At 50.6% G+C, this 14,491-nt stretch overlaps 1 protein-coding gene and 1 long non-coding RNA gene across 4 annotated transcripts in view; one reads left to right on the forward strand and one right to left on the reverse strand.

Moving 5' to 3' along the window:
• Window positions 1-14,491, reverse strand: part of LOC140384761 (SH3 and multiple ankyrin repeat domains protein 2-like) — a 1,513,496-nt gene that overhangs the window by 1,251,314 nt on the left and 247,691 nt on the right. For all 3 annotated transcript variants that reach the window (XM_072466758.1, XM_072466757.1, XM_072466755.1), the window contains exons 2-3: window positions 8,487-8,537; window positions 6,866-6,943 (exon numbers count right to left, since the gene is read on the reverse strand). The gene's annotated coding sequence lies outside the window, so the exon portion shown is untranslated. The remainder of the gene's footprint in view (window positions 1-6,865; window positions 6,944-8,486; window positions 8,538-14,491) is intronic.
• LOC140384953 (uncharacterized) overlaps window positions 9,142-14,491 on the forward strand; it is a 58,094-nt gene continuing 52,744 nt past the window's right edge. The window contains exon 1 of the long non-coding RNA XR_011933241.1: window positions 9,142-9,233. This is a non-coding gene — a long non-coding RNA (uncharacterized lncRNA). The remainder of the gene's footprint in view (window positions 9,234-14,491) is intronic.

Consider the following 14,491-nt stretch of genomic DNA (forward strand, 5'->3'; position numbering starts at 1 on the left):
ACTATACAACAGGCACAGAACACTATACAACAGGCACAGAACACTATACAACAGGCACAGAACACGATAAAACAGGCACAGGATACTATACAACAGGCACAGAACACTATACAACAGGCACAGAACACGATACAACAGGCACAGGACACTATACAACAGTCGCAGAGCACTGTACAACAGGCAAAGAACACTGTACAACAGGCAGAGGACTCTATCCAACAGGCACAGGACACTATACAACATGCACAGAACACTATACAACAGCCACAGAACACGATAAAACAGGCACAGGATACTATACAACAGGCACAGGACACTATACAACAGGCACAGAGCACTGTACAACAGGCAAAGAACACTGTACAACAGGCAGAGGACTCTATCCAACAGGCACAGGACACTATACAACAGGCATAGAACACTATACAACAGGCACAGAACACGATACAACAGGCACAGGACACTATACAACAGGCACAGAACACTATACAACAGGCACAGAACACGATACAACAGGCACAGGACACTATACAACAGGCACAGAGCACTGTACAACAGGCACAGAACACTATACAACAAGCACAGAACACTATACAACAGGCACAGGACACTATACAACAGGCACAGAACACTATACAACAGGCACAGAACGCTATACAACAGGCACAGAGCACTGTACAACAGGCACAGAACAGTATACAACTGGTCTTTTTTTTATAAATTTAGAGTACCCAATTCATTTTTTCCAATTAAGGGGCAATTTAGCGTGGCCAATCCACCTACCCTGCACATCTTTGGGTTGTGGGGGTGAAACCCACGCAGACACAGGGAGAATGTGCAAACCCCACACGGACAGTGGCCCAGAGCTGGGATCGAACCTGGGACCTCGGCGCCGTGAATACAACAGGTATTTACACTTCACCTCCCGGGTCCACACTGCCCAGGGTCCTGCTCCCAGGGCCCCGCACAAACTGTCCATTGGCCGAGGTTCGACCACTCCCACATGATTGTCAGCACGATGGCACAATGATTAGCACTGCTGCCTCACAGCGCCAGGGATCCGGGTTCAATTCCAGCCTCGGGTGACTGTCTGTGTGGAGTCTGCACATTCTCCCCGTGTCTACGTGGGTTTCCTCTGGGTACTCCGGTTTCCTCCCACAGTTCAAAGATGTGTGGGTTGGGTGGATTGGCCGTGATCAATTGCCCCTCAGTCTCCAGGGATGGGGTTACGAGGTTGCAAGGGATAAGCGGGGGAGTGGGCCTGGTTGGGGTGCTCTTTCAAAGGCTTGGCGCAAACTTGATGGGCTGAATGGCCTCCTTGTGCACTGGAGGGATTGTATGATTCTATGATTGGCCCTGAGCTGATCATGTGGTCTGTGGAGTCTACCCCCTTAAGGGGCTACGCTACCCCACCAATCAGTCCCCAATAACTGTCCACCTTATTACCTTAAACTACTAAATTATTCAACACCCATGATCACACTCTGTCAGATATTACTGTGGGATTGGTACTTGGGACTACGATGTTGTGGCCATTACGGAGACATGGTTAGAACAGGGACAGGAATGGTTGTTGGAAGTTCCGGGGTATAGATGTTTCAGTAAGAGTAGGGAAAGTGGTAAAAGAGGTGGAGGAGTGGCATTGTTAATCAAGGATAGTGTAACGGCTGCAGAAAGGCAGTTTGAAGGGGATCTGCCGACTGAGGTAATATGGGCCGAAGTTAGAAATAGGAAAGGAGCGGTCACGTTGTTAGGAGTTTTCAATAGGCCCCCAAATAGTAATAGAGATGTGGAGGAAGAAATTGCAAGGCACATTATGGATAAATGTGGAGGTCTCAGGGTAGTTGTCATGGGTGACTTTAACTTTGCAAATATTGATTGGAACCTCTATAGGTAAAACAGTTCGGATGGGGCAGTTTTTGTACAGTGTGTGCAGGAGGGTTTCCTGACACAATATGTGGATAGGCCGACAAGAGGGGGGACCACATTGGATTTGGTACTGGGTAATGAACCGGGCCAAGTGTTAGATTTGTTTGTGGGAGAGAACTTTGGAGATAGTGACCACAATTCGGTGTCTTTCACTATTGCAATGGAGAGGGATAGGGCCATACGGCAGGGCAAGGTTTATAATTGGGGGAGGGGTAATTATGATGCGATTAGGCAAGAATTAGGGAGCATAAGATGGGAACAGAAACTGTCAGGGAAAGGCACAAATGAAAAGTGGAGCTTGTTCAAAGAACAAATACTGCGTGTCCATGATAGGTATGTCCCTGTCAGGCAGGGAGGAAATTGCCGTGTGAGGGAACCATGGTTCACAAAAGAGGTTGAATGTCTTGTCAAGAGGAAAAGGGAAGCGTATGTAAGGATGAGAAAACAAGGTTCAGTTGGGTCGCTTGAGGGTTACAAGGTAGCAAGGAATGAGCTTAAAAAAAGGGCTTAGGAGAGCTAGGAGGGGGCATGAGAAGTCCTTGGCGGGTCGGATCAAGGAAAACCCCACAGCTCTTTACTCTTATGTGAGAAATAAAAGAATGACCAGGGTGAGATTAGGGCCAGTCAAGGACAGTAGTGGGAACTTGTGCATGGAATCAGAAGAAATAGGAGAGGTGTTGAATTAATACTTTTCTTCAGTGTTCACCAAGGAGAGGGGCCATGTTTTTGAGGATGAGAGTGTGATTCAGGCGGGTAGACTGGAGGAGGTAGATGTTCTGAGGGAATATGTATTAGCAATTTTGAAAAACCTGAGGGTTGACACGTTCCCTGGGCCAGATGGGATATATCCTAGGATTCTTTGGGAGGCAAGGGATGAGATTGCAGAGCCTTTGGCTTTGATCTTTGGGTCCTCACTGTCCATGGGGATAATGTCAGAGGACTGGAGAGTGGCGAATGTTGTCCCTCTGATACAGCTTGACAATGCCTCAAATTTAAAATTCTCTCTTTGCTGTTTACGTCACACCAAGGCCTCACTCCTACCATCCCACCCACCCCTATCTGTCCTGACTGTAACTCCCCTCCAGCACTACATCTCTCTGAGAGTTCTGCCTCTTGCAGAATCTGGGGCGCGGTTTAATGGGAAAAAGAGTCACATTTTGGGTCCATTTACCCATGGGCAGCACGGTAGCACAAGTGGCTAGCACTGTGGCTTCACAGCACCAGGGTCCCAGGTTCGATTCCGGCTTGGATCACTGTCTGTGCAGAGTCTGCACGTTCTCCCCGTGTCTGCGTGGGTTTCCTTCGGGTGCTCCGGTTTCCTCCCACAGTCCAAAGACGTGCAGGTTAGGTAGATTGGCCATGATAAATTGCCCTTAGTGACCAAAGAAAGGTTAGATGGGGGTTATTGGGTTACGGGGATAGGGTGGAAGTGAGAGCTTAAGTGGGTCGGTACAGACTCGATGGGCCGAATGGCCTCCTTCTGCACTGTATGTTCTATGTTACCAGGGTATTTCTCGTCATCTGCAGCTCTGAGAACGACACCGCTATCAAACGAGAGGAATGCCCCACCGAGGCCGTACTTAGCTTCATTTCCTGCACTGACGGTCAGCTTGTCAGTGCGGGAAGAGATCGGCCGCCATTTTTAAATGCACCCCCCCCACCAAGGCAACTGCACCCCCCAACCTACCTGGTAGGGGGTCCTCAAACCCCCCTCACCTGACCTCATAGGGGCAGGTCACTCCCAGGCCCGATCGCTTGGCACTGCCAGCTTGGCACCCTGGCAGTGCCTGTACCAGCCTGGCAGTGCCACCTGGGTACCATGGCAGTGCCAGTGTGGCACAGAGAGCGTGCCTGAGTGGCAGTGCCAAGGTTACAGGCTGGCAGTGCCAAGATGCCCTGGTGCCAGTGGGAGTGCCAGGGTACCACCCTGCCCAGAGCACCACCACCGGGGGTCTCCAGCGGCCTAGGACATTCCCCCGGTGCCGTTACGCCTGGTCCATGTTTGTGTAGACCAGCACTAAACGGTAAGGTTCCCAGGTATGCCAATTTTATCCCAGGCCTTGGGAGACTCGGGTGCAGACATCTGCAAATGAGGCTCGCTGCTCACTTCAATATGCAAATCTGATATCGCGAGGCCTCTTGCGAGATTTAGTAGCCTTGTCGCGTCCCGAGTCGGGTGCGATGAGGCCAATCGAGCAGGTGCCTAGTCTCTGATGCACTGTCACAGATACCTGGGCCCTCAGATCTCTCAGCTCTAAGCTTTGGAGTTGTCTCCACCAATATTTCCACTGAGCATGCCCCGGCCCAGGAAGAGGCCATTTCGGCCTTTGTACCTGTGATGACTCTTTAGTTGAGCTGTTCAGTTTGGCCGAACTCCCTCTTGCTCTTTCCCTAAATGTTTACTATACAAGTTTTGACCCAATTCTCTTGTGAAAGTTCTGAATGGATTTCCTTCCATCACCTTTTCAGACAGTTAATTTCCTGACAACTCGCTGCCTCATTTTCTCCCCCAAGTCAGCTCTGGTGGTTTTGTCAATCAGTTCTGTCACTCTGTCTAATTCTCATTTTAATCTTTTCTGGTCTGAAGAGAACAATCCCAGTTTCTCTCCCCTCTCCACATCTCCAAAGTCATTGCAATAGATGTTCGGCCTTCACCCCCTGTTGTGAGGCCCTCCCTCCAAACAAGCTGCTGTCATCCCTAATCCCTTGACTTGGCGTCCATGTTTCCTCTGATCCTGCATCTGTAAGGTGCACAAGCAGGCAGTCCGAGCTTAAAGCAGCCACATAAATGCAGGTTGTTGTTGATTCCAGGGATGGCGGGACTGTCATATGAGGAGAGATTGACGAGGTTGGGATTGTTCTCACTGGAGTTCAGAAGAATGAGAGGGGATCTCATAGAGACTTATAAAATTCTAACAGGACTAGACAGGGTAGATGCAGGGACGATGTTACCAATGATGGGTGTGTCCAGAACCAGGGATCACAGCCTGAGGATTCAGGGTAAACCATTACGGACAGAGATAAGGAGACATTTCTTCACACAAAGAGTGGTGAGCCTGTGGAATTCATTCCCACAGGAAGTAGTTGATGCTAAAACTGAATATATTCAAGAGGCGGCTGGATATAGCGCTTGGGGAGAATGGGATCAAAGGCTATAGGGAGAAAGCAGGATTAGGCTATTGAGTTGGATGATCAACCATGATCGTGATGAATAGCGGAGCAGGCTCGAAGGGCCGAATGGCCTCCTCCTGCTCCTATCTCCTATGTATCTATGTAGCTATGTTGCAGTTCAACTCTCACTCAATGAAAACTTAACTCAAATATCAAATTACCTTCCTCAAGCACTTTACAAAACCTGATGTTCTCGTTCACCGAGCCACGTTACAGTTGGGGCGAAAGAGCAGTTCAGACATTTAATGAGCCTCTTTACTGAACGTAATGCTGAAGCGCCGCTGAATAACATTCATCCTCTCTCAGCGCAGCCGCTTTGGGAAGGATGTGACTGACACGACTTGACTCCAGGTTGAGACCGGGAACATGAGTCAGAGCTCACAAAGGCAGTTTTGTACACACACCCCATCCAATGCCAAGTGTTGGAGGTTTCAATTTAAATTCAGAAAGCTCAAATTCCAGTGAGATTGTTGGGTTTATAATTATCATTTTTGCTGTGCCGTGATCTCATGTTTTCGAAAAACAACAACTGATAGCAACACATCAGTTCTGTAACGTGATTCACACGGAGTTTTAAACAATTTAACAGGGGTGGCGCGGTAGCACAATGGTTAGCACTGCTGCCTCACAGCTCCAGGGTCCCGGGTTCAATTCTGGCAACGGGTGACTGTGCGGAGTCTGCACGTCCTCCCCGTGTCTGCGTGAGTTTCCTCCGGGTGCTCCGGTTTCCTCCCACAGTACAAAGATGTGCAGGTTAGGTGGGTTGGCCCTGATAAATTGGCCCTTAACATACAAAGGTTAGGTGGGTTACTGGGTTCCAGGGATAGGGTGGAGGCGTGGGCTTAGGTAGGGGATTCTTTCCAAGAGCCGGTGTAGACTCAATGTGCCGAATGGCCTCCTTCTGCACTGTAAACTATAATTCTATGAATTACTTCTCCACACTCAAATACAATCGTGCATCTACTTGCTGACCTCCTGTGATGTTGCTCACAGAGTATGAGGTTGAACATGCCATTTGAAATGTCTACTAGTTGCCTGCGGTGGGCAGCATGGGCTTGGGTAGAAAACCCAATTTGACGCTCCAGTGGAACCAACAGCAGCAAATAAGAGACACCAGAACATTTCCTGCTGCCATTTGGAGGCACAGCCAGTTTGTGGGCAGTGGCCAGTTTGTGGGCAGTGGCCAGTTTGTGGGCAGTGGCCAGTTTGTGGGCAGTGGCCAGTTTGTGGGCAGTGGCAGCATCGATTGTGATGTTTTCACAGCAAGCGGGAGATTGTGAAAACTCAATTGGAAATTGAATACAAGTTGGGCACAATTCAGTGACCCTTCATGCCAGTTGAGCCAATATTGGGGCGTTAATGCTCAAGGAACCAACAGAATGGGGATAAACCGCTTACATTTTATTTTGCAAAATAGCCAACTCTTAATCAAAGTTGTTTAATTATTTCAATTTTCTGACAGTTAATTTTAGCAATTATTTTCCTGGTATTTAAATCGCTTGCTTCAAATTCTTGAATAATTCACTTTTTTTCCATCCAAAACACAACTGAATTATCCATAGGCTGTATGTATTTTCAAAATGCATCAAATGTAAATGAATCTTTTCATTTTGTTGAGATAATGAAGAATTAAAATGTAATATAAGGCAAAATAACAAAAAAACTACTGACTTCATAATGGAAATAAACTCAAACGGACAATAATTGTTCAATCAATAATAAGATCATCAAGGGAAAGTGTGATGTCGTAAATAAAATAACTTACCGAGAGCTGATGTGGACTTTAGATGGCAGTGTTTAGGTTGTTAATATTATTTCAGTTCAGCAGCCACAAGGTGCGTTTCTGCAAAGAGAATTTTAAAAACTGTCAAACCAACAAAACGGGGCTCCCAGACCAGAGTTTCTGTGAGCCCGTGATGGGCGAGGCTGCATTTGGAATATTGCGCCAGGCGTCCTGGGCTGGATTCTCCGCCCGCGGCGCTGATAACGGAGTTCACGATTGTCCGGAGAATCGGACTGACGGCCAAAATCGAGGTTCTCGGCGTGCGCCAAACCAACCGCAATGCTCAGCCCCTCGCTGGCGGTCAGATCAGGCTTCGCGCCAGCGGGAGAATGCTGGTGGGTGCAAATGGGTCCCAATGCCCCACTTCATCCACTTAGCGGGCCCAATACCTGATTCTCTGGGTCCTCGCGATTCTCTGGTCCTCCAGGCCGGGAATCACGTGGGCAAGAATCACTACAACTATCGGTGGCCCTGCCATGGTCAACCTCACCTTGGACCAAGGGTGTAACCCCTTAATGGAATTGCCCCCAAACCCCACCTGGGGGCCAGCCCCACCCATAATGTACAATCTGCCCAGAGACCCCATGGATAGAGAAACACCCCCAGAGATCCCCTTGATATGGAGACAATCCCCACCCCCCCAAGAGACCTTCTAGATTGGGAGACCACCTTAGAGACCCAAAGATAGGGAGACCCCCCAAAAAACCCTAGATAGGGAGACTCCCACAGAGACCTCCTGAATAGGGGGAAGACGCCCGAACTAAAGGGAACCCAATAGATACACCCTAATTAAAGGAACCCCCCTCACCAACCCCCGAGAAGAGATATCCATGTCTGGAAGCTAGAGAGCAGTCGAGACAGGGGCGGTGAAAAAAACTAGGGGCGAAATTCTCCGGAAATGGCGCGATGTCCGCCGACTGGCGCCCAAAACGCGCCAATCAGACGGGCATCGCGCCGCCACAAAGGTGCGGAATGCTCCGCAGCTTTGGGGGCCGAGCCCCAACATTGAGGGGCTAGGCCGACGCCGGAGAAATTTCCGCCCCGCCAGCTGGCGGAAACGGCCTTTGGTGCCCCGCCAGCTGGCGTGGAAATGTCATCTCCGGGCGGCGCATGCACAGGAGCGTCAGCGGCCGCTGACAGTTTCCCACGCATGCGCAGTGGAGGGAGAGTCTTCCACCTCCGCCATGGTGGAGACCGTGGCGGAGGCGGAAGGGAAAGAGTGCCCCCACGGCACAGGCCCGCCAGCGGATCGGTGGGCCCCGATCGCGGGCCAGGCCACCGTGGGGGCACCCCCCGGGGTCAGATCGCCCCGCGCCCCCCCAGGACCCCGGAGCCCGCCCACGCCGCCTTGTCCCGCCGGTAAGGTAGGTGATTTAATTTACGCCGGCGGGACAGGCAATTTATTGGTGGGACTTCGGCCCATCCGGGACGGAGAATCCAGCGGGGGGGGGCCCGCCAACCGGCGTGGCGCGATTCCCGCCCCCGCCGAATATCCGGTGCCGGAGACTTCGGCAACCGGCGGGGGCGGGATTCACGCCAGCCCCCGGTGATTCTCCGACCCGGCGGGGTTCAGAGAATGTCGCCCCAGTATTGTAACACTCACCTGAGTAATACACCTGCTTGCTCAGACAGAAGAAACATCACGTGTCCATTCCTGGAAAGAGAAAAGCAGTGACCTGTGTTTAAACCCCAGCCATTCATTCAGTTCTCCTAGGGGGCTGTAATTGACAGCTTCCACAAACACAGCTGTCAGTCTTGCTTCATTCATCTCCCTCAAACTCTAAGTGCTGTAACCACAATGTTTACAAACATCAACCATCTCAAAGAGAGTTGAGTGCTATCAATTTCCAGATCAGCACTTCAAAATCATTCAAGCGTGAAGGGAGGTGATTGGAATGCACTTAACCCTCTTTGATGCTTAATGGCTCATTCGTAGTATATGCATGAATAATATTTAAGGCAAAGGGGAGGATTACAATTCCTTGGCTCTTTCGCGAAATAATGCTATGCCAAAATAATGCCGGGACCTTTTACATCCACCTGTGAGGGAAGAAAGGGTCTTTGTTCAATGCTTCATCCAAAAGGCAGCACTTTGAACACTGCAGCCTTCCCTCAGTACTGCAGAGGAGTGTCTGCCTCTATGCTCGATGCTTGTCTTCAGTGTTGGACTTTAATATTGAAGTAGCACATTAATAAAACATTGGTATGGTGATTAAACTAACCGCAGAAATGTTACTATTTTTATTACTATAGTACTACATTTCTCAGCGTTAGTGTGACAAACCTGTCAGACCCAGACAACATGCAAGTTTCCCCAGAGCTGCCGGAGACTGAAGAGTGAACAATTTTGGTCATTTTCTTTTGATTAAACTTGCTGATAATGTTAAAAACAAGAGTACTGGACGGTCTTGAAAATCAGGTTTCTATCATTTCATTCAAACTCCAACAACTGTCAAGGGTTTGGCTACAACTCAATCTGATAATTGTTGTGTCACTTAATTTCTTTTTGCAGACCACATTTTTAAAAATCAATCCTACTGGGTCTGTATGTAAAGGTGATGCTGCAGTGCCGGACTGCGCCTGCACAGTCAGTGGGTTGTGATGCTGCAGTGCCGGACTGCGCCTGCACAGTCAGTGGGTTGTGATGCTGCAGTGCCGGACTGGGTCCTGCACAGTCAGTGGGTTGTGATGCTGCAGTGCCGGACTGCGCTTGCACGGTCGGTGGGTTGTGATGCTGCAGTGCCGGACTGGGTCCTGCACAGTCAGTGGGTTGTGATGCTGCAGTGCCGGACTGCGCTTGCACGGTCGGTGGGTTGTGATGCTGCAGTGCCGGACTGGGTCCTGCACGGTCGGTGGGTTGTGATGCTGCAGTGCCGGACTGGGTCCTGCACGGTCGGTGGGTTGTGATGCTGCAGTGCCGGACTGGGTCCTGCACGGTCGGTGGGTTGTGATGCTGCAGTGCCGGACTGGGTCCTGCACGGTCGGTGGGTTGTGATGCTGCAGTGCCGGACTGGGTCCTGCACAGTCAGTGGGTTGTGATGCTGCAGTGCCGGACTGGGTCCTGCACGGTCGGTGGGTTGTGATGCTGCAGTGCCGGACTGGGTCCTGCACGGTCGGTGGGTTGTGATGCTGCAGTGCCGGACTGCGCCTGCACAGTCAGTGGGTTGTGATGCTGCAGTGCCGGACTGCGCCTGCACGGTCGGTGGGTTGTGATGCTGCAGTGCCGGACTGCGCCTGCACAGTCAGTGGGTTGTGATGCTGCAGTGCCGGACTGGGTCCTGCACGGTCGGTGGGTTGTGATGCTGCAGTGCCGGACTGGGTCCTGCACAGTCAGTGGGTTGTGATGCTGCAGTGCCGGACTGGGTCCTGCACGGTCGGTGGGTTGTGATGCTGCAGTGCCGGACTGCGCCTGCACGGTCGGTGGGTTGTGATGCTGCAGTGCCGGACTGGGTCCTGCACGGTCAGTGGGTTGTGATGCTGCAGTGCCGGACTGGGTCCTGCACGGTCAGTGGGTTGTGATGCTGCAGTGCCGGACTGGGTCCTGCACAGTCAGTGGGTTGTGATGCTGCAGTGCCGGACTGGGTCCTGCACGGTCGGTGGGTTGTGATGCTGCAGTGCCGGACTGCGTCCTGCATGGTCGGTGGGTTGTGATGCTGCAGTGCCGGACTGCGTCCTGCATGGTCGGTGGGTTGTGATGCTGCAGTGCCGGACTGCGTCCTGCACGGTCGGTGGGTTGTGATGCTGCAGTGCCGGACTGGGTCCTGCACGGTCGGTGGGTTGTGATGCTGCAGTGCCGGACTGCGTCCTGCATGGTCGGTGGGTTGTGATGCTGCAGTGCCGGACTGGGTCCTGCACGGTCGGTGGGTTGTGCATTTCCAAATGGGCCATGAAACCAATGTGCTCTCAAGCGAATCATAGAATTTACAGTGCAGCAGGAGGCCATTCGGCCCATCGAGTCTGCACTGGCTCTTGGAAAGAGCACCCTACCCAAGCCCACACCCCCACCCTATCCCCGTAACCCAGTAACCCCACCCAACACTAAGGGCAATTTTGGACACTAAGGGCAATTTATCATGGCCAATCCACCTAACTCGCACATCTTTGGACTGTGGGAGGAAACCGGAGCACCCGGAGGAAACCCACGCAGACACGGGGAGGATGTGCAGACTCTGCACAGACAGTGACCCAAGCCGGGAATCGAACCTGGGACTCTGGAGCTGCGAACCAATTGTACTAACCACTATGCTACCGTGCTGCCCCAAGAGGCCTCAACAGAGGCCAGGGCACTATGTTGAAGAACAGGAGAATGGGGATGAGAAAGGTATCTGTCATAATATACACGCAGGTATATGATGGTGCACAGACAGGCAGTGATTGACACACAGGATGACCAGTGAACACACAGAACACAGCAGCCAATCACCAGACAGGACACGACCACTATAAAGCCAGAGGGCACTAGTTTTCCCACTCTCTCGGGATGTAGCCTCTGAGACAGTCAGAGCCCGTGAGCAACAACTAGAACATACACCATGTGGTAGTAAGATAGTCTGGTCAGGTTAGCCTCAGGTCTCCAGTCAAGTCAGCATAGTGTCTACCCACAGTTAAAGTATGTGTGATAGTTAAGAGTTCAATAAAATCGAGTTGCATTTCTTCAAGTGTTGGAAGCCTGTCTCTCTCACTGCTACAGTAAACGCAGACCTGGCATACCCAACACATCAGTATCAGTCATGATTGAATGGCGGAGCAGACTCGATGGGCCGAGTGGCCTAATTCTGCTCCTATGTCTTATGGTCTTATGGTCCAATAGGTGAGTTACGCCCAGTGTCCTGACCAATAGTCAGCCTTGCACCAACATCACAAAGGGAGTAGATTGCCAGGCCATTATCTCTCTGCTGATCTTGCTGTGCAGATCCAGGCTCCACATTTCCTGCAACCGTGACTTTGGGCTGTATTTTTAACTGAATGGACTGCTTGGGAGTTTTAACTACACAGTGTGTGTCTTCATCAACCAGGTTCCCTGCTCATTAGTCACCTTATTGATAAGACATGGCTTCCAATTAGGCAGGGAACAGTTCAGTGGAGGCGAATATGGACGATAAGGGAATAGTGTAGATGGGCTTTAGATTGGTTTCACAGGTCGGTGCAACATCGAGGGCCGAAGGGCCTGTACTGCGCTGTAGTGTTCTATGTTCTATGTTCTAACACAGGGACCGGGAGGCACTGGAGGCGGTGGATCTGAGGGGGGAGGATTGCCAATCCCAGGATGGGGGAAATCCTGAGATCCCAGTCTGCTGGGGAAGTGGGTGGGGTGGGGTACAGAGGCCTGGGAAGTCTCCTTAAATTGCCCTTAGTGTCCAGGGATGTGTAGATTAGATGAAAGGGTTATAGGAATAGGGTTGGGAAGTGGCTTGGGTGGAGTGTTCTTCCAGAAGGCCAGTGCAAACTCAATGGGCTGAATGGAACATATATAGTACATCGAACATACAGTGCAGAAGGAGGCCATTTGGCCCATCGAGTCTTCTGCACCGACCCATTTAAGCCCTCACTTCCACCCTATCCCCGAAACCCAATAACCCCGCCTAACCTTTTTGAACACTAAGGGCAATTTATCATGGCCAATCCACCTAACCTCGACGTCTTTGGACTGTGGGAGGAAACCGGAGCACCCGGAGGAAATCCACGCCGACACGGGGAGAACGTGCAGACTCCGCACAGACAGTGACCCAGCGGGGAATCGAACCTGTGACTCTGGCGCTGTGAAGCAAAAGTGCTAACCACTCCACTGATCTCCTTCTTCGCTACAGGGATTCTGCGGAATTCTACGGGGGAAGTGAAGGGTTTAGATCTGCTGAATCCAGCAGTTTTTGTCTGGGATTAGCTGTCGAATTTCCTGAGACTCGGGGAAACCTGGTTGAACACATTCAAATTTCTCCTGGGGAATAAATTAATGAGGTTCAAAACCTCACTTTAATATTTATAATGTCAACTTGCCCCGTTGGGCAGCTTGGTGACCTGCCTGACCAGCTCCAGTTCAAACAGGAAATAGAACATAGAACATAGAACAATACAGCGCAGTACAGGCCCTTCGGCCCACGATGTTGCACCGAAACAAAAGCCATCTAACCTACACTATGCCATTATCATCCATATGTTTATCCAATAAACTTTTAAATGCCCTCAATGTTGGCGAGTTCACCACTGTAGCAGGTAGGGCATTCCACGGCCTCACTACTCTTTGCGTAAAGAACCTACCTCTGACCTCTGTCCTATATCTATTACCCCTCAGTTTAAAGTTATGTCCCCTCGTGCCAGCCATATCCATCCGCGGGAGAAGGCTCTCACTGTCCACCCTATCCAACCCCCTGATCATTTTGTATGCCTCTATTAAGTCTCCTCTTAACCTTCTTCTCTCCAACGAAAACAACCTCAAGTCCATCAGCCTTTCCTCATAAGATTTTCCCTCCATACCAGGCAACATCCTGGTAAATCTCCTCTGCACCCGCTCCAAAGCCTCCACGTCCTTCCTATAATGCGGTGACCAGAACTGCACGCAATACTCCAAATGCGGCCGTACCAGAGTTCTGTACAGCTGCAACATGACCTCCCGACTCCGGAACTCAAACCCTCTACCAATAAAGGCCAACACTCCATAGGCCTTCTTCACCACCCTATCAACCTGGGTGGCAACTTTCAGGGATCTATGTACATGGACACCTAGATCCCTCTGCTCATCCACACTTTCAAGAACTTTACCATTAGCCAAATATTCCGCATTCCTGTTATTCCTTCCAAAGTGAATCACCTCACACTTCTCTACATTAAACTCCATTTGCCACTTCTCAGCCCAGCTCTGCAGCTTATCTATACCCCTCTGTAACCTGCTACATCCTTCCACACTATCGCCAACACCACCGACTTTAGTATCGTCTGCAAATTTACTCACCCACCCTTCTGCGCCTTCCTCTAGGTCATTGATAAAAATGACAAACAGCAACGGCCCCAGAACAGATCCTTGTGGTACTCCACTTGTGACTGTACTCCATTCTGAACATTTCCCATCAACCACCACCCTCTGTCTTCTTTCAGCTAGCCAATTTCTGATCCACATCTCTAAATCACCCTCAATCCCCAGCCTCCGTATTTTCTGCAATAGCCTACCGTGGGGAACCTTATTAAACGCTTTGCTGAAATCCATATACACCACATCAACTGCTCTACCCTCATCCACCTGTTCAGTCACCTTCTCAAAGAACTCAATAAGGTTTGTGAGGCATGGCCTACCCTTCACAAAGCCATGCTGACTATCCCTGATCATATTATTCCTATCTAGATGATTATAAATCTTGTCTCTTATAATCCCCTCCAAGACTTTACCCACTACAGACGTGAGGCTCACCGGTCTATAGTTGCCGGGGTTGTCTCTGCTCCCCTTTTTGAACAAAGGGACCACATTTGCTGTCCTCCAGTCCTCTGGCACTATTCCTGTAGCCAATGATGACATAAAAATCAAAGCCAAAGGTCCAGCAATCTCTTCCCTGGCCTCCCAGAGAATCCTAGGATAAATCCCATCAGGTCCCGGGGACTTATCTATTTTCAGCCTGTCCA

This window comes from Scyliorhinus torazame, chromosome 10 (genome assembly GCF_047496885.1).
Source record: "Scyliorhinus torazame isolate Kashiwa2021f chromosome 10, sScyTor2.1, whole genome shotgun sequence".
In the NCBI taxonomy this organism is placed as follows: domain Eukaryota; kingdom Metazoa; phylum Chordata; class Chondrichthyes; order Carcharhiniformes; family Scyliorhinidae; genus Scyliorhinus; species Scyliorhinus torazame.